General features: G+C 38.9%; 1 non-coding gene across 1 annotated transcript; it reads left to right on the forward strand.

The window, feature by feature from the left end:
• The first annotated feature begins 18,137 nt into the window (after window positions 1–18,137).
• Window positions 18,138–18,244, forward strand: LOC127098794 (small nucleolar RNA R71). Its single transcript, XR_007793489.1, has one exon. It is a non-coding gene; the product is annotated as a small nucleolar RNA R71 (small nucleolar RNA).
• The last annotated feature ends 3,115 nt before the right edge of the window (window positions 18,245–21,359 follow it).

Genomic DNA, 21,359 nt, shown 5'->3' on the forward strand with positions numbered 1-21,359 from the left:
CCCAACACTACTTCTCCTAGTTATAATCCCGACGCCAGGTGTGCGTATCACTCCGAGAGCACCGGGCATAATACGAACGATTGTTGGTCGTTGAAGAATAAAATTCAGGATATGATCGACGCCGGAGAATTTGAATTGAATCCGCCTGAGACTCCTAAGGTCATCACTGCTCCTCTGCCTAATCATGATAAAACTCTTAATGCTATAGAGGATGCCGACAGCGATTGCGACCTGGATAGCTGGGTCTACCCAACAATTGGTGACAGACTCAATAATTGGGAGGCTGAAGACACTATCCCGATTTCCTTTAGTCGGGAGTAATTGTTATTGCTATTTTAGTATTTCAAAAGCATTGTGTCTATACCCGGGGCATAATAGCTAATTTTAAGGGTTTTGTCATTTCATAAGCATATTCACATTCAATAAATCAATGGACTTTTTGCATTCAAATATTGCGCTCTTTATCTTTCCTGTCATTTTTCAAACAAGCTATGTTTTCTTGCACACACTCACGTAACAATTTGCCGATCCATATCCACTCTGGATCCTGTTGGTAATGACTCTGCTACTGTTCATTATGACTTTGAAAATCCGATCTACCAAGCCGAGGATGGAAGCGAGGAAGATTGTGAAGTCCCTGGAGAACTTGCCCGACTATTGCAAGAAGAAAAGACTATACAGCCGCATGAGGAATCAATTGAAATTGTAAATCTGGGTACTGAAATAAACAAGAAAGAAGTCAGAGTTTTCTTGGGGCACTCGAATTACATTTCCCGATTCATTCCACACTTGACTGCTACCTGCAAACCCATCTTCAAATTACTAAATCAAGAGATGGTATGGAATGATGAATGACAAAATCAAGAAGTATCTCCAAGAACCTCCAATTCTGATACCACCAGTTGAAGAAAGACCTCTCATCATGTATTTGACCGTGTTAGAAAATTCAATGAGGTGTGTGTTGGGGCAACATGACGAGTCTGGTCGAAAAGAGCATGCCATATACCGCCTTAGCAAAAGGTACCGGCTGTGAAACAAGATACTCACAGCTCGAGAAAGCTTGCTGTGCTTTGGCTTGGGCTGCTCGCCGACTAAGACAGTATATGTTGAATCATACCACTTTATTGACTTCTAAGATGGATTCTATCAAATATCTATTTGAGAAACCTGCTGTCTCCTGAAAGAGTTATCACTGATAATGGTACTAAACTGAACTCTACACGCAGTTCAAAATAAAGCACCATGACTCTTCTCCGTACCGGCCAAAGACGAACGGCGCCATGGAGACTACTAATAAGAATATCAAGAAGATCATACAAAAAATGACATAACGTACAAAGACTGGCATGAGATGTTACCTCTTGCTCTTCATGGTTACCGCACTTCGACAGGGGCAACCCCTTTCTCTTTAGTCTATGGAATGGAAGCCATCTTACCAGTGGAAGTTCAGATTCCCTCTCTAAGAATCATGAAAGAGGCGGGCTTAGATGAAGATGAACGGATTCAGACTCGACTCGATCAGATAAATTTGATTGAAGAGACTCGCGGCTGTTTGTCATAGGCAGATATATCAGAAGCGCATGATCCAGGCATTTAACAAAAAGGTCAAGAGACAGGTATATCAAATAGGTGACTTGGTGATCAAGCGTATCATTCTACCGCAAGGTGATCCCAGAGGTAAATGGACTCCCACATACGAAGGGCCATTTATGGTTAAGAAGATATTCTCTGGTGGAGCCATGATACTTGCTACAATGGACGGCGAAGATTTCCCGCATCCTGTGAACGCGGACATAGTTAAAAAATACCACGCATAAAAGAGACCCTCCAGGTCGATGTATCTAGGCAAAAGTAAGGGCATCCCGGCGAACCAAAAGGGTTCGGGCAAAAATTAGGGATAAACATATAAAAACGTACACCCGGCAAGTCGAAAACCTGAAAAGGCGGCTTGGGCAAAAAAGGGTATCCTGGTGGACTGAAAACCTGAAAAGGCGGTCCAGGCAAAAATTAGGGATTAAAGCGTAAGACTATGTCCCGTTCTCAGTCAGCTTCAACCAAGTTCCAAGGACTGAACAAGCCAATCACTTCTATCCGATAACAGGAGATGAGACGCTTGAAGACATAATGACAGTAGTGGAATTAAAATCAATAGGACTTTTTCTGCATAGCTTTCTCTTTGTTTTCTTGACAATTTCCTCTCACTAGGATTTCTGTCTCCTTGTATACAAATTGCCTGTTTACAGGCCCTCTTTCAAAATCAATACAATTTCATTTCCAAAAAGATGGTTTCGTTTCACTTTTCTGTTTTGTTTGCGTAAACGTCCATTGATCTAATTTGAATTGATTTATGCATTCGAATATGATCAAGGTTTACCAAAAATGCATGCCAGAATAGTAATAGCAATTACTACACGACTTCAGGATCGAGGAGAAGGTCTAATCACGCTTCCCAATGAATCCGTTGCTAATTCGATTCCCCGACAACGCCAGTTATTCCCCAGAAGAAATTGGCATCACTAGACTGGTCATCTCTTCTACCCCAGCCAGGCTCTGTTGAATATCTCTGCCATCAGATAAAAGTCAAATACCCCTAGCTAAGGAAGGGTCATCAATACAAATATCTCCGACCAGAAGACTGAGATTTATTTCCCCAGTAGAGTCCCCTGGAAGAACGTTTCAGACACATAGTGCATTCATTACATCATCACGTACCTACATACAATTTTCATTCCGCATCATATACATTACGTCATTTCATAACATATACATGTATACAATGCTCTCATTTATTCCAGACGCATAATTCACTCATTACATCATTTCACAGCACACGCATGCATACAACATTTGCATCTCATGCATCATGACATGGCATGAAGCTAACTTTATTTTTCAGGTTAATCATCCTCTTGATACGGTCAAAACAAAGGCCCATTCAGACAGACATCTTTATCAATTACATTCAAGATTCAACTATATCCCTCAGATACTGCCTAGCATATGGTACATTCCGAGGTGTAGTCTAGCGTACGACTACTTTCCTCTTCAGATACATCTTTCAGATATACTCCATGTCAACATTCATTCTGACATCCTCCTAACGATGGCATCTATAAGTTCATCCCAGACATTCATTGCAAATACAACATATACAAATACTAGCAGATATAGCCTAGCATACGGTTCATTCTGATTCAGCTCAACATATGCCTTCAACAACTCAGATACGATCTAGCGTACGATCCATTCTGACCTTCAACCACTCAGATACAGTCTAATGTACGACCAAGTTAGACCTTCAAGTCCTCAGATAGTGACAGATACGGTTTAATGTACGACCCAGTTAGACCTTCATCTGCTCAGATGTTACCTAGTGACAGATACAGTCTAATGTACGACCAAGTTAGACCTTCAAGTCCTCAGATAGTGACAGATACGGTTTAATGTACGACCAAGTTAGACCTTCAAGTCCTCAGATGCCACTCAAACACAGTCTAATGTACGACCAAGTTAGACCTTCAAGTCCTCAGATGCTGCTCAAATACAGTCTAATGTACGACCAAGTTAGACCTTCATCTCCTCAGATGCGACCTAGTGACAGGTACATTTCTGAATTGTAGTCTAGCATATGACTACCCCCTTTTATAAGCAGATTCAGCCTAATGGACGGCTCATTCTGCTCAGATACGGTTTAATGTACGACCCAGTTAGACCTTCATCTGCTCAGATGTTACCTAGTGTACGGTATATTTCTGAAGTGTAGTCTAGCATATGACTACCCCCTTTTATAAGCAGATTCAGCCTAATGGACGGCTCATTCTGCTCAGATACGGTTTAATGTACGACCCAGTTAGACCTTCATCTGCTCAGATGTTACCTAGTGTACGGTATATTTCTGAAGTGTAGTCTAGCATATGACTACCCCCTTTTATAAACAGATTCAGCCTAATGGACGGCTCGTTCTGCTCAGATGCGGTTTAATATACGACCCAGTTAGACCTTCATCTGCTCAGATGCTACCTAGTGTACGGTACATTTCTGAAGTGTAGTCTAGCGTATGACTACCCTCTTTCATCATCAGACACAGCCTAACGGACGACTCATCCTGCAACTCCGATACGGTCTAGCATAAGACCCATTTGGATCTTCAACTCAGATACGATCTAGCATACAATCCGGTGTGATCTTCTATCCCCAGTGAAATCACCCGCTTAATGGAGGTTTCATTCTGCAACTCAGAGACAATCTAGCGTACGATCCATTCTGATTTTTCATCCTCAGCGAAGTCATCCGCCCAATGAACAACTCACTCTGGTATTCAGATGCGGTCTAGCGTATGATCCATTCTGATCCCTTATCCCCAGCAGCGTGTAACACACTCTGACTCCCCAGCGAAGTCGATAGCATAATGGATGACTCACTATACGGTCTATCGTATGACTCGGTACGACATCCATGTCTTCAGATATCGTCTAATGTACGACGCACTCTGAAGTTCTCATCATCAAATTCCCTGGATGGCATCTTTAAGCCCATCTCCATCAAGACTAGCTCTTGGTTGACAAGCGCAAATTTTTGGGGCATTTTAGTGTTCAATAATCTTCCACCTCCAGACCACGAATGGTGCACATACCATTCTACTCTCTCGGTTCAAGAATATTGAACAGGGGCAGCTGTCATACCCCAAAATTTTCCCGTTGATATTACAAAGCATTTTTCAAGGCACTCCGACTCATTCTGCAAGGCACTGATCTTAAAAGAACAAAGGCCCAGCTCATGAGTGGCCCAATCCAGAAAAGGCCCAAATTGGCCTGCTCGCTAGGCGAGCAATTCCTTCGCCTAGCAAACCCCTCGTCATGACACTCGCCCCAGCGAAGCGCCAGATCCAGTAAAAGCCCAAAATGGCTTGCTCGCTAGGCGAGCAACTCCTTCGCCTAGCGAAGCTTGCGAATATCAGAATTTCTGGGCTTCATTCTGAGCCCATTAGGTCACAACAAGAGCATTATAAATAGCCAAGCTTCAGTAACGAAAACAGGAGGGAGGAAGACAGAGAGAAGGACAGACGGAAACCCTGGCACAGAAACCCTGGAGGCTACCGTAGAGAGTTCCGAATAAAGAAACCCTGAAGGCCGCTCCTCCGCTCCGAAGTTACCGCCGCCCAACTCCAGCCGATACCAAAAGCGACCAGTCTCTTCAACATATCAGCTTAGTTGCAAGCAGGTTTGCGCATCACTATTGTTTTATGCTTTTAATCGGTAATCGCTATATACATAAAGCATCATGATTGAAGTTTCGAATATGTAATTTGATTTCACATACGAATTTAAATATGCTTGAATATCATGAATGTTTGACCATACTATTCCTGTAATCAAATGCCATAAAAGTTCAGGTTTTCAGAGGTCATGCTGCTGTCAAACTCCAAACCCGTGGCCGCTCGCTAGCACATCGCTAAGCGAGCCTGTAGCGAGCATTCGCTGAGCCTTCGCTAGGCGAAGCAGAGGCGAACGGGACAGTGGCTGCTTTGTTCTGCCTTATGTCTATCTAACCAAGACTTATTATAATTCTGCATCATTTGGCCTGAGATTATGACTGTTGTGTTGTAGTGCAATTTTCAATTGTACTTTACTTTGATGCTCTAACCCGTGTGTTGAATTGTGCAAAGGTTTACATATTCCCGAAGAAACGGCCGGCTAGGTATTCCACCTTACGTGTGGGATACCCTTATGGAGATTCATCCTGAATTACTCAATTGATTTTAATGTATTAATTTCATGGTGAAGATCCACCCTAATGGCTTAATTGATCTTAATGTACTGATTTTAATATGGACCTAATTACCTACTTGATTACGGTTACCTAATTAATTGTAAAACTTTGCCTTTGAATAAGTGATCTTGGACCTCTCTTTTGTTACCCTATGATTACGGTATTATGGTCATGTCCCGCGAATATGGGGATACACTTAGAAAAGATCCTTCGGTTAAATCATCATAGTCCCTCGAATGTTGCCTTTGTCCCTCGATGACCCTTCGGTGTAGCCTACGGTTAAATGATGATCGTCCCTTCGAATGCTAAGGTATCCTCACAACTGTTGCCTTCAATGACCAATCGATGACCCTTCGATGACCCTTCTACATCCAAAGGATAAAACTGCTTACTTCTCAATAGTAAGGACGGTTTTACCCTCATAAGGATAGGAAATGCCCGGAAAGACCTCGGATAGGTATAACTCTTAATTGCTTATTCACAATTTAAAACTACTTTTCACACCTTACACCTTTCAGAACCTCCATTAGAAAATCACCACTTGGCATACATTCGCACTAGAATCATTGCCGAGTTATATTTTTCTAAACTATTTTCAAAACTAAACGAGATAACCACTTTGTATACATTCATTCAAGAATCATTACAAAGTTAAATTCTCCTTTTCAAAACATTTCCTACACATTTCTCAACCACTTTTTCAAACTAGAAAAACATAAATGATTGAGCAATTAAGAGCCCATGGATAACCATGGATACAAAGGGTGCTAACACCTTCCCTTTGTATAATGTACCTCCCGAACCTAAGAATCTAAATTAAGGTCTTTCCTGTTCTTTTCCTCCTTTCCTTATTGGATAAAAGAAAAGTCGGTGGCGACTCTTGCTAACCGCGACATTGCGATTAAAAAACACACAAAAGTCAGTTCACCGTATGACATCATCCATCAAATATGCCTCCCTAACATCTCAGTTCATCATGTTTGATCAAAGCAAGTCAAAAGATTTGAGGTTTGTGCCCAGAGAAGCCCTAATTCATCTGTGTACCACAATGCCTTGCTCATGAAGCAACCTCAACCCATGGTCAAATACAATCAAGGGAAGTTCTTTAATTCATCATTTCATGCATATTTGAACTCATTTGAGTGTCCTCAATCATCAATTCATCAAGATATGGGTTGTGGACTTGAAAAGTTGATCAGTCAATTCATCTAACTATTTTGAAATACACTGAGACCTAAAGTTTCATGTGTTGGTCAAATGGAGATGGGCCCAAAAACAAAACTATTATTAAGGACAATATGAACAACTTTCATGTTTATCAAAAATTGATTTGAAGCTTGGAAGACCATCTGCCATTCCAAAACATTATAGGTCATTTTGACTGAAACACTAATTTTGGGTCAACTTCCCAAGGACACAACTCATTCATTTTTTATTATTTTGAGGTGGGATCAAATGAATTGGAAAGCTTAAGATGTCTACTTCAAATGTTATGTTGAACAAAATTTCAAAATCACAAAGGAAATACATGTGATAATGCAAGACACTATTGGTCCTTTTGGGTCAAAGGCATTAAAAGTAAAAAAAGTCCAACTTCAAGTGCCCATAACTTCTTCATCAAAAATCCAAATGATGCAAAATTTAAGTCCATTTTGATTTTCCTGAAAATAGCTACAACTTTTATGTTGGAGAGTTTTCCATTTGAAGTTTGCATAATCAAAATAGAAGGGCTTGAAAGTTGTCCAATTTTAGAAACCTTGCCTTGACATGTTTTGCACATCACACTTTAAAATCAGATTTCATAAATTTCCACACTTCAAATGAGTTTTTGTCCAACATAACATTTGTTCCTCATACAAGGACCTTTCCAACCATTACCCATATGCCTATGCTTGGATTTTCTAAATGGTACTTTCGAAGAGATGATTGTTTAGGTACAATTGGAGGATCCACTTGAAATCTTGTTACATGAGCATTTGCCTTGCAAGCTACACGTCCAATTTCCTTTGGCTATTGCTCAGAGTTCATTTGGCATTGTTTTTGGGCCTTGTGCATGATCATGCAAGCCCATGCAATGAAGCTTCACATGCCATGGACACAGATCATTCCACACTTTCCTTGCCACTTGCTCTATAAATAGAGACTTCATTCCCTCCATTTCACATGCCTAATTCGACCTGAAATGCTGCAGAAATCTTTCCCTAACCATCACTAAAGAAGCAATTGCATTTTCTTCAAAAAAATTCAGATCTAGAATTCAGCTTCATCTGGTTGTATTCTTAGATCTAATGCTTCTAGACCTTCATCATACACTCCATTAAACTTCTGTTTTGATAAAGCAAGCAAGGTTTCAAGATCAAATCACCAGAACTCAAGCTTACATTTCAACTGGTATTTCCTTCGATTCTCCTAATCCATTGACCTATTGGCTTAGATTTTGTGTTGGCTGAAGTCCTCTCAATAGAGGCATCATGTTTATGCTTTTAATTCTTACAATTCATTGAGTTCATGATGAACACCAGATTTTTCAACTTCTGATTTCTCAAATCCTAGAAATCTAGAATGAAAATGGATGGTACAGGGATGATGTACATCATTCCAGCTTTCTATTGATGTATAGATCGCACATTTTGGTTAAGATTTTAATTTCTGCAAATCTCACCGGAAACTGCAAGCTCACCGGAGAAGACGGTGGCTCCGGTGGCTTCATCATCTCTAGTTTAAATCTGGACCGTGTGATGGTGTTTCCAGTTTCAATCCCAGGCGTCCATTGTTATGACTTCTATTTCTTTTCCATGTGCACGCATTGACTTGGATCCATGGTAAGCGCGCGTTGAGAGTCCTTGGATGTGCCACCTCATTTAATGAGGTTGATCCAATGTGCCATGATTTTTCTCATTTTCTGAATTTCTTTTTATTTTTGTTTAATTCCAATTATTTTCAAAAATTAATATCTCTTTCATTTTTTATCCAAAAATTATGGGACCAATTGCATTATTTCTCAAATAAATTCTAGTTTTTATTTCTGATTTTTAATATTTTTTATTTCATCATTTGATATTTTTTTATGAATTTTCTCTTTTCTGGTTATTTTTAATTCATCTTAATTAGTTTTTGATATTCAAAAAATGCAAAAGTATTTTCCTAACCTATTTGAATGATGATGGATCTATGAGAAATATTCTCATCAATTTTTGAATTGATTTGAGATTTATTTGAGATTTTAGTTCAATTAGGTTATTTTTATTCATTTTTAATTGATTAAAAATAGTTTCTGACTTTTAAAAATGCTAAAAAAATTTGTCAAACTTTGTTTGACCTTGTTGAACTTAGGATAAATCACTTGGACCTTTCAAGGTTGATTTGAAGTGATTTTGAAGTTTGACCTTTCCATTTATTTTATTCAAGTTTATTTTTAAGTATTAAAAAAATGCCAAAAATAGTTTATTCATTTCTTGACTTCCAATCTTCATCTCACTTCTGTTTTTGATTGTTTGACCTTGACTTTCAATGTTATTGGTCAACATATGAGGATTGGTACATGATGTTCCATTTAATGCATTTATATTTCTTTTACCATTTTGTCATTTCCATTTTCTCTTATTCATCTCCTTCTTCTTCTTCTTCTTTTTTCTTTATGATCAATGAGTTGAAGGTTGATAAGTTAGCATTGACTAAGGAGACTTAATCTTCCTTGATTCAAATCTAATTCATCTTGATCAATTGATCAAGTGAATGACTTTGCATTAAGGATAGGTTGTTTCCTAAATCATGCAAAAGGCTTAAACCAATACAAAATCAATTCCCTCCTCCTTTTTGGCATGGCAAGTTGTTGGGACTTGGTTCACTAATCAAGACTCCTAACTTGTGTTTGTTGCCTACATTATTATTGACCGGCCTAAGATAGTTGTGACTTCTACATAAGTCCAATTACGATTGCTTAACATAGCGCTAAATTTGCCTTATGGCCCACTAACTAATAACACTAACTATTGACAATTAACATTTACTTTATGCAATTTACTTTAATGAAATTTACTATTCTTGCACATATTATTCATTTGCTTTTCTCTTTGCTCATTTGAGCACATGTTTATGTTAATGCCATTTGCCTTTTGCTCACTTGAGCACATAATTGTGTATATATTATTTTTGCTTGTGTTTTGTTTTGATTGTGGTGAACCAAATGCAAAGAAATGGACTTAGTTTTTAGGACTTTCCCTATGCAAAGAAATGGAGAATTGGACTTAGATTCTAGGACCTTCCTTATGCAAAATTGGAGTAAAAGGATCTTAATGGTGAAGATGGATTAGAAGAACCAAATCTCTAAACTCACTCTTGTCCATTCTTGTTTTACTTCATGGAACTTTTGATGTGTGTGCTTTTGTGCTAGGAGTTTCCATTTGAGCTTAATTGGAGAACCATTGCCATGTTCATCTAAGTGGAAGAATCAAGATACATTGAGGATCTCTTGTGAGACTTGTTTGATTGCTTATGCTTTGTGGTTGCTTTATTCCAAAGGATGGGAGCTACTTGGATCATCAATATGATCTCAAGAGAGGAACTCCTTGTGTGGTTTTGTCCCTTATCCCTCATCTTTTTGTTTTACTTAGGACTTAGCCCTTCTTCTTCTTCTCTCCACTCTAACCCAAGCCAAAACGTTTTGTGCAAACATTTAACTATTGTTTTCAAATATTAGGAACCTAAGCCTTATGCTTTTGATTTTCAAACTTTCTTTTCATAACACTTATTTTGAATTGAACTTTTAAGTCAACTTTGACCATTTTTGTATATACTCCTAATTGGTAAATATAACCCATTCAAATGTGCTTTTGTGGTTCCAATGGCTACTTTCTTAATCAACTTTTTCATAACCTTTAACTATTAGGTTTGAGTTATCCTTGAGGTAGATGTAATACTCACCTATATCCTTAGTGGTGGACAATGAGTCTTCCATGCTTATTATAGGGTTAACCCCTCACTAGCATGTTGAAGCTATCCTCACATAGTGGATTTGTGGTTTGGTTGAGTTTTATCCCTTTGATAACAAAAGACCTTAAGGCTTTTGGACCAATCAATTTACCAACTCATTTTGAGATTTTTACCCCGAACTACAAGGTTTTGATCCTAATCTTTTTATAAGATGGTACGTAGGCAATGGGTTTATCCATCCAAACACAAAATGTAAATAACTTGTATATTCTCTTCTCGTCTCTTCAATCATGTTTGCACAAACAAAATTTTTCACAAGACAATAACCTTGCAACAAGTTTGAAAAGGGCTCCCTAGGAGTACCTAGGATGTTTTGGGTGCCTAACACCTTCCCATTGCATAACCAACCCCCTTACCCAGATCTCTGTTTTCTTTTACTAGTTTTTGTTAAAACTATTAGGTTTTTGTTCGCTTTCTAACCATTCCTTTGGATAAATAGAAGTGTGGTGGCGACTCGACTTGTATGGTTTACCTTGGATTTAGTCAATATCTCTAATGGTAACGAATACCCCGCTACAGCGTGGTAGTTGAGGAGAGGTTGAAACTGGGACACATCATGACTGGACCCATGGTGCCCGCCACAGTGGGAGCCACAAGTGTAAAATGCTGATTTTTTGGCTTTTTAGCTCATTTTCGCTCCTTTTCTCGATCGGGGCTCCGATTAGACTGAAAACCTGAAAATAAAGAAAAACATAGTAATAACATAACAAAATAACAATATAACAACTAAAATGCATGCGAAATCGGAGTCGAAAATACGGTGAATTTCAGTGTCATCATCTACCACCCTACCAAGGCTCTCAGTACACCTCACCAATATCCCCCCCATATATATATATATATATATATATATATATATATATATATATATATATATATATATATATATATATATATATATATATAATATATATATATATATATATATATATATATTATATATATATATATATATATATATATATATATATATATAAAGACATATTAAATACAAAATAATTAAATAAAATATGAATTATCTGATTAAATAATTTAATCAACTTTTGGAGTGTTACAACTCTCCCTCATTTAGAGAATTTTTACCCTTAAAAACTTACCTGAAGGAAATAGAGTCGGATACGAATCTCTCATCCGACTCTCCAGCTCCCACATCATGCTTCCACCAGCAGATCCTTCCCATACCTCCTTCACCAGTGCACTCTCCTTGCCTCTCAAGTGTTTCCCTTCACGATCGTCTACTATCAAGGGAGATGCCTCAACGATCAAGTTCTCACTAACTTGCACATCGTCCACTTGAATCACATGAAACAGATCAGGAATATAATTCATAAACTAAGACACATGAATAACATCATAAAGATTCGAAACAAACGACAATAATGCAAGTGTGTAGGCCATTTCTCCTACTCGCTTCATAATTTGATACAGACCAATAAAACGTGGCGTGAGCTTCTAAGACTTCAAATTTAGACCAACATCAGTTACCGAAGTAACACGCAAAAACACATGATCTCCCTCTTAGAATTCAAGTGTGTTCCTTCTCTTGTCATACCCTCAAATTTACTGTACCTCCACATCAACCTCTTCAACCATAATCCATAGGCATACATCCTATACATATAATCTCATATGCATTTGTACTTAATGACTCTCAATGATCCATAAACCCAAGGCAGGGGATTCATCTATGAAGCCGCAAGACCCTCTGGCCATGTTAAGGTGTGCCCAAGCCACCTTAACCCTAATCTCCATCCTCAAGCATCCAACAAATCTTGTAGGATCATTTAATATATCTCACTCACTCTCCAAAACCCTAATTGGATGGCGAGTCCCCTTTGTGGACACATCAAGATTCATCTGGTCACCTAGGGACCCTAACCCTAGCTCTTGACCTTCATTGGCTTGTACAAGTCATGGTTCACCATGGATATTGACCATGCCATTAAGGATCCTTAAAATCCAAAGTTTTTTCATACCCCAAGCATTTGAAACATCTCAATATGTCATTTGCATCACCAAACCCTAATTTGTCTGACCATGCTTCTTGATGAAGCTTGTGGTTCAAGAAATTCTAATTTGAGGAACCCTTTGATCATTGACCTTGCTTAATTTTGATCACCCTATCATTCCACCATTAATTAAACATCAATTCATGACAATTACAACAACAACTCACCATTCAAACACTCACTCAACTCATGTTACAAGTACTTGGTTTGATCATGACTTTTGAACTTTCAAGGCATTTGATTCACCCATTAACTTAACCTAACATCACTTCACAAAGCCCCAAGCCTCATTTTACATCATGATATGATCATATGAGCTTTAAACATCCATCATTGCACCATAAAAATCAAGGAATCTCAAAATCACATTTTTAGGTCAAGTTCCTTTCGTTACGTACATTAGTACGTCTAATGCACGGTAAGGCAACAGATGGGAAAGCTACACCATGAATCATAAGCACATAACCTCCCTCTCTTCTCACTCGGCATAATTTCATATCTTTTTAGAATTTAAGGTTGATTGTGCGAGGAGCTAAGGGAACTAAGGTAGCTATCTCATTGTTCAGGTTAAAAGCCCGAGCAATAGACGTAATGAGTCCTCCAAAAACAATAGGTCCCGCTTTATTAAGACTTAAAGCCATATGAGCAATCATAAATGGGACCTAATTAATCCTCCTATTTGTGAGGCTTCCTTGTAAAAATAGAAGCTCCCGAGCATTAACCTTATTTGGATTCTCCCGACCAAAAATAGTACATGCCAACAGATATCTAAAAACTCTGATGGTCGGGTTATGGATGGTCGAGGCAAGAATTCCTTCAAAAGAATTTATTGAAGTATTAGACAATCTCTTCCAGAAGGAAAACACCTCGACCGACCAGTCTGAATCCAAAGGGGCCTCACAAATAGCACCTTCCCCATGAGGAAAACCTAACAGACCTGCTAGTTCGTTAGTACTATACTCATACTCAACAGCAAACATTCAAAATTTAACAGTACCAACTGTACTAGCAGTGTTAGGACTGACAATATAAATTAAACAACTTAAAAACTCGACTGTCAATCGCTCAAAGGTAGGCTCTTTGTTTACAAAAATAGTGTGCGAGCCTAAAAAATCTAACAAATGAAAAACAATATGGTAGATACCCAATGATGCTTCTTGGAGCTTCTGAGACCAGTCTTTTCTAGATATAAAAATAGTTTTTTCAAGAATTTGTTTTATCTCCCTATTGGATACTTCTACTTGGCCACTAGTCTGTGGGTGGTATGGTGTTGCTACTTTATGCCTAACTCCATATTTGCTTAAAAGTTTATCAAATATTCTCGATATGAAGTGCGATCCTCCATCGCTTGTGACTAAACGGGGTGTTCCAAATCTGGGGAATATATAGTTTTTAAATAACTTGATCACCACTCTAGTGTCGTTTGTGGGTGCAACTATAGCTTCAATCCACTTAGACATGTAATCCACAGCTACTAAGATATACTTGTTTCTTAAGGATGGTGGGAAAGGTCCCACGAAATCTATACCCCAAATGTCGAAGAGTTATACTTCTTGAATGTTTCTTAGAGGCATTTCATCACGTCTTGAAATATTTCCCGTGCGTTAGCATCTATCACATTTGACAATGGAAGCATGGACATCGCGCCACATGGTAGGCCAGAACAGGCCAACTTGAAGAATGTTGGCGTATGTCTTAGAGGTGCTCGCATGTCCACCATAGGGTGCAGAGTGACAATGCTCAATTATACTTTTTACCTCCTCTTCTGGAACACAACAGTAAAAAATGTCGTCTTTACCCCTTTTGAAAAGGAGCGGTTCATCCCAATAAAAGTTTCTTACATCGTTAAAGAACTTCTTCTTCCGGTGGTAGTCAAGATCAGAGGGTATGATATCAGCAACTAGATAATTAACAAAGTCTGCATACCATGGAAGTGCTCATGAGGGCCTAGGCTATCGTCTTCAATGGCTTCTAGTTTAGCTATCAGTCTATCATAGGCAAAATCATCATTTATGGGTACGAAGTCTGGTTTCAGGTGTTCTAGCCTAGAAAGGTGATCAGCTACTACATTTTCAGTGCCTTTTTTATCCATCGTAGTAACCTGGGCTTGGCATCTTTTTTACTTAATAGGTAACGAATGGCAGCATGATCAGTGTAAACTATAATTTTGGCTCCTACTAGATAAGATCTGAATTTGCCTATAGCAAAAACTACAGCTAGTAGTTCCTTTTCAGTTGTTGCGTAGTTAAGTTGGGCGACGTCTAGGGTTCTACTGGCATAATAAATCACATGTAATTTTTTATCTTTCCTTTGTCCTAGAAAGGCTCCAACGTCATAATCACTAGCGTCGCACATTATCTCAAAAGGTTCTGACCAATCAGGGGGTCGCATAATGGGTGCTGAAATCAACGCTTGCTTTAAAAGATTAAATGCTTCATTACATTTTTCATCGAAAATGAATTCAACATCTTTCATTAAAAGGCCAGTTAAAGGTTTAGTTATTTTAGAGAAGTCCTTGATAAAACGCCGGTAGAATCCAGCATGTCCAAGGAAACTTCGGACTTCTCTGATAGTTTTAGGTGGTTTTAGATTCTCTATGACTTCTATCTTAGCTCTATCTACCTCAATAACTTTTTCGGAAACTATATGTCCTAAAACAATCCCTTCGGTGACCATGAAATGACACTTTTCCCAGTTTAGCACAAGGTTCACCTCCACGCATCTCTCCAGGATTTTCTCAAGGTTAGCAAGACAATTTTGGAAATCAAATCCGCAAACCGAGAAATCATCCATAAATACTTCCATGATACTATCTAGGTAATCTGCAAAGATTGACATCATGCAGCGTTGGAAAGTAGCTAGGGCATTACAGAGTTCGAATGACATTCGTCTGTAGGCAAAAGTTCCATAAGGGCATGTGAAGGTAGTTTTCTCTTGATCTTCGGGGTGAATAGGTATTTGGAAGAATCCAGAGTGTCCATCTAGATAGCAAAAGTAAGAGTGTTTGGCTAGACGCTCCAACATCTGGTCTATAAATGGTAAAGGGAAATGATCCTTCCTGGTTGCTTTATTTAAGTTTCTGTAGTCTATGCATATCCGTCATCCTCCTTCTATCCGTTTTGCTACATGTTCGCCTTTATCATTTTGCACTACTGTGATGCCTCCCTTTTTAGGTACTACATGCACAGGGCTCACCCACTTACTATCCGAGATCTGATAGATTATACATGCCTCAAGTAACTTAAGAACTTCTCTTTTAACAACATCACTCATTATAGGGTTTATTCTTCTCTGATGTTCTCTGGAGGGCTTGGAATCTTCTTCGAGCAAAATCTAATGCATGCATACGGATGGGCTTATACCTTTCAGATCAGAGATATTATATCCTAAGGCGGATGGATATCTTCGTAAAACATCCAAGAGTTGGTTTGTTTCCTCTTGGCTTAAGGTAGCACTGACTATAACTGGACGGTTCATCTCTTCATCAAGAAACTCATATCTCAGGTTCTTAGGCAGTTCCTTAAGTTCTAAGGTTGGTTTCTTAGGGCATGGCGTAGGATCTAGGGTAAGGGATAAACATTCGTAAAGGTTATCATCGATGTAGGGCTTCCTAAAGTTATCATCTTCCAGTATGAGAGTTGATGGAAACTTAATTGTTTTTATGATTTCTTCTTGTTCTATTTCCCTAACGCATTCATCAATGATATTTATGGCATAACATGCGTCTCCCATCACAGGTGCCATAAGAAATTTTGAAAGTATAAATTCTATCTTCTCGTCACCTACCTCAAAGGTCAACTTTCCTCTCTTGGCATCTATTATGGCTCCTGCAGTTGATAAGAATGGTCTACCTAGAAGGATTGGTATATCATCATCCTCTTTAATGTCCATGACAACAAAATCAGTAGGGATAAATAACTGACTTATCCTAACAGGGACATCTTCTAATATGCCTATCGGATACTTAACAAATCTATCGGCTAATTGAAGTGACATCTTAGTAGGATGTAATTCTCCTAAGTTTAACCTCTCACAAACTGCTAAAGGCATTAAGCTCACACTAGCTCCTAAGTCTAGAAAAGCTTTTTCGATGACATGACTTCCCAAAATACAAGGAATGGAGAAATTTCCAGGATCTTTATCTTTTTTGGCTAACTTATTCTCGGAAATGGAATTGCATTCCAAGGGCTTCGGATCGTCGAGTCTACGTTTGTTGGTAAGGATGTCCTTGAAAAACTTTGCATAACAAGGTATTTGGGTGATGGCTTCTGTGGAAGGGATTTCTATGTGAAGTTTTTCTATAACCTTAATGAATTTCTGATACTGGTTATTGATCTGGGTCTATTTGAGTCTTTGCAGATATGGTATCGGTGGTTTGTATGGCGGGGGTGGTACATAAGTTATGTCTTTAGGTTCTTCTCCTTTTTCTTGACCTTCCTATTTTTCAGATTCCTCTGGTTCCTTCACTTCGTCTGTGGGTTCGGTATATTCCTTAGAAGTTTTGGGTTCACTCAATCTTGGGTTAAATGGCTCATCATAAGCGGTCCCACTTTGTAGGGTAATAGCATTGGCTTGTCCTCTCAGATTCAGTTGAGGTTATCCAGGGAACTGTCCTCCAGGTGTAATCTGGGGGGCTTGGTTTAAGGCTACTTGAGAGATTTGGGTTTCAAGCATCTTATTATGAGTAACTATTTGGTCAACCTTGGTTCCTAACTGGGTAATCAGTTTGTTAATGTGAATGTTCTGGTTCATGAACTCTTTGTTTTGTTGGGTTTGAGAAGTGATAAAATTTTCCACAATTTTCTCAAGGCTCGGCTTTGGTGGCACAGGTTACATAGGTTGATTTGGTCTTGGGGCTTGGTAACCTGGTTGTCCCGGAGGTGCAGTATTTTGGATAGGGTTATTGTTCTTATAGGAGAAGTTCGGGTGATTCCTCCATCCAGGGGTTGTAGGTATTCGAATATGGGTTCCCTTGGGCGTAGTTCACTTGCTCAGAGTTGGTTTCGTTTAAGAGACTGCATTCTGCAGATTGGTGTCCTTTGGTTCCACATATCACAATCCGACGAAACTGCAGCTGCAATATTCGGGTTTATACACATATGTTCAACCTTAAGAGCTAACGCGTCAATTTTAGCTTGCATCATGTCTATAGAGCTTAACTCATGTACTCCTCCTCGGGCTTCCTTCTTCTCAACTATCGCTCGTTCAACTCCCCATGATTGATGGTTTTGAGCCATATCTTCGATAAGGGCACTAGCTTCAGGGTAAGGTTTGTTCATCAGTGCGCCACCTGCGGCAGCGTCGATGGTCATCTTAGTGTTATAGTGAAGTCCATTATAGAAGGTCTGAATGATTAACCAATTTTCTAAACCATGATGCGGATATGCTATTAACAACTCTTTATATCTCTCCCAAGCTTCGAACAACGATTCTCCTTGGTTCTGGGTAAATCTGGTTATTTGGTTTCGAAGAACGAAGGTCTTACTTGGGGGAAAGTATCTAGCAAGGAATACTTTTCTAAGGTTTTCCCAAGTTGTTATGGAATTGGGTGGAAGGGAATCTAAGCATGATAGGGCTTTATCTCTGAGGGAAAAAGGGAATAATCTTTAACGGATTGCCTTAGGAGAAGCTCCATTGGTTTTAAAAGTGTTTGCTAATTGGAGAAAGATTTTTAAATGTTGGTTTGGGTTCTCAGTAGCAAGACATGTGAATTGTCTCTGTTGCACTAGTTGCAATAGGGAGGGTTTAAGTTCGAAATTATTAGCTGGGATGGTTGGGTTTACTATACTAGAACTAGGTTCTTCGTTGGTTGGTTGGGCGAAATCCTTAAGAGGTCTTTGATTTTGATCTTCGGCCAAATCTCTCCTAATTCTATGCAAAAATAAACGTGCGCGAGCGTAACATTCAGGTTCTGCCAGAGGATCTACTAAGCTTCAGGTGCTACGAGTTCTTCGCATTGACTAACAAGTAATACCTAAGTCTAAACGATATAACAATAGGGTACGAAATTTGAGGAAATCGATCCCCGGCAACGGCGCCAAAAACTTGATGCTGGTTTTTCGCAAGTATACGAACGCGTCAGAGTAATATAAAAGATTGTCGAATCCACAGAGACCAAATGTCAATCTATCGTTATCTATTGTTACGGTGTTTATCTAAGGTAATCGAAACAGGGTTTTTAAGAGTGCACAATGAAAAATAAAGTATTAAATTTAATTTAATTAATAAAGACAGGTTCGAATGTGATTCACATAATCAATTAATAATCCAAGTACTTGCTAATAGAATTACTTATGTGCAGTGTTTCTTACTTTGAAAAGAACCAATTTAACGGGAACTGTCGCTTTCGCATATTCAGAATCGAGTTGTACTCCCTAATCAAACCCTCTTATTGTCACTTATAAAAAGGCGCGCATTGCGTTAGAGTAGTAAACCTATTTTTAAGAAATATAGTGTCTTGACTAAGTTGAAAATTATTTTGACCTGGATTTCTTAACCAAAAGAGGTTCTCACGAACCAGACTCTAAACTTATAAACGCGTCCAAAAATAGTTTTAAAATCACTTTTCTTTTTAAGTTAAAAACTCCTAATGAACTAAACAAAAATAAAATAACAAAAGGAAATAACAATAATCTAAATCTACCTAGAAAGCGATAAATAAAAGCGGTAAAGCTTCATCCCCCATACTTAAACCGAGCATTATCCCCAATGCAACGACATAAGATAGAAAAGGAAGGTAGAACCTGGGTAGCCTGCTACTGGCGCCTTCTGCCACGTGTCCGTGCATGACCATAATTTCCAGGTTGGTGAGGTGGCGCATAGTCTTGTAGATCTTCCACACGTATTGTCAATGCTATCATTTCATCGATCAAGCCAGACATGTTCTGTTCGGTTCTGAAAGCATAGTCATGCTGGTCATGCTGCATCTGGTGAAGGATTTGCAGCATTTGTGTTTGCTGAGCTTCCATGTTTTGGATTTGTTAGTCGCGTTGAGTGTCTAGTTCTCTACGTCGTAGCAGTTCAGCATAGATCTCATAAAGAGCGGCAGATGCCACTTTTCTTCTTCTTGGTCTTTGGCTGGATGATGTACTTGCAACATTTTCAGATGACATGTGTGTGGTGTGTGAGTGTGTGTCAGTAGTGGGAGCAGCTTGCTCTGGAATATAATCCTCGTTGGTGTCCCCGCCAGCAGCTACATTCTCAGGAATGTGCGCGCGGACTTGGTGAGGTACCGGATCATGTATATAACGATAATTTTCCTAGTTACGCACATCTGTGCGAGTTGGGTTTGCAAGGATGAAATCTTATAAAACATTATTTGCAATTATTAGGTTAAATTTACCGTCTCGCCTTTGTTTTACCAATTTCATACTCCTCGCCATGTCAATGTCAATGGCACGAGGCGGGAGAGGAGTTAGCCGAGAGATTTTTTCTTCGAGTCCTAGAGCTCTTGCTATTGAGGTTATTAAACCTCTAAAAATAATTGGCCCTCTCTTCGCGTTGTCAATGGCCTGCATGTGAGATAACATAAAAGGGACAATATTTACCTTTTATGGCAGAAAAGTGGCGAACAGATAAAAGAGTTCTTTTTCGTTCACCTTGTTAGAGTTGGCTCGACCAAAAATGGTGCATGCCAATATTTGGCAGTAATATCGAATATCCGGATTATGGATTAAAGTGGCTCTGTTTCCCTCAAAACTATGGGTTACTGTACCTGTTATTACCCTAAAAAATGGTTGAAAGGCGCATTGCCAACCTTCAGTATCTGGGATCTCACTTACTATGCCATCCCCATGGGGAAATTGTAGCAGGTCCACTACTTGGGCAAAGGTAAAAGCATATTCTATGTTGAACAAGCGAAACTGGACAGTTCCACTAGAACAGTTTGTGTTGGGTGTGGGACTAAAAATTAACGAACTTAGGAATTCTAGTGTTAATTGAGCATAGTCTAGGTCCTTAAAAGATAGGAAATAATTTAAACTTAAAGTGTTTAGCATATGATTAACACTATCTAGAATTTTGAAGGCTATTAAGCAGGGTTTATCGGCGTACCTTGTTGATTCGATTTCTCTTGCGCTTAGAGCCGTGTAAGTTTCTTCCTGCAATCACCTGGTTTGCCATTTCTGAACAATATTTCGTATTCCCTCATTTGTGCCATGACTGAATTTCACACTACTCGTGTAATGTAGTAAGAATATAGCAAGAAATAGGAGAATTATGCTTATGAGAGGTGTGGTTTTGTGAGATTATGTTGGTGGTTTATATAGAGGTGATGGAGGTTGGAAATTAATGAATGAAATGAATTTAATTTAATGGTTTTCAACGCCTCAGTCAAAGGATTTGAAAGTGGTTGAAGAAGCTTTATTACAATGTCTAGCATGCAAGGGACAAGGCAATTCAAGGATTTATGTGACAAAAGTACAACAGCGTGCGCATGAGTGTTAATGTAGTGGCTAGCACCACTTTTCATGTGTGTGGCGGGCGCCACTAGGAGGTTGTGGCAGGCGCCACAGCGTTCACATGGGCACCACAGTCTGTGTGTGGCAGGCGCCACATTCAGTGTTGTGTGTTCCCATGTGTGATCCTTTT

This window comes from Lathyrus oleraceus, chromosome 6, assembly GCF_024323335.1.
Source record: "Lathyrus oleraceus cultivar Zhongwan6 chromosome 6, CAAS_Psat_ZW6_1.0, whole genome shotgun sequence".
NCBI classification, from domain to species: Eukaryota; Viridiplantae; Streptophyta; class Magnoliopsida; order Fabales; family Fabaceae; genus Lathyrus; species Lathyrus oleraceus.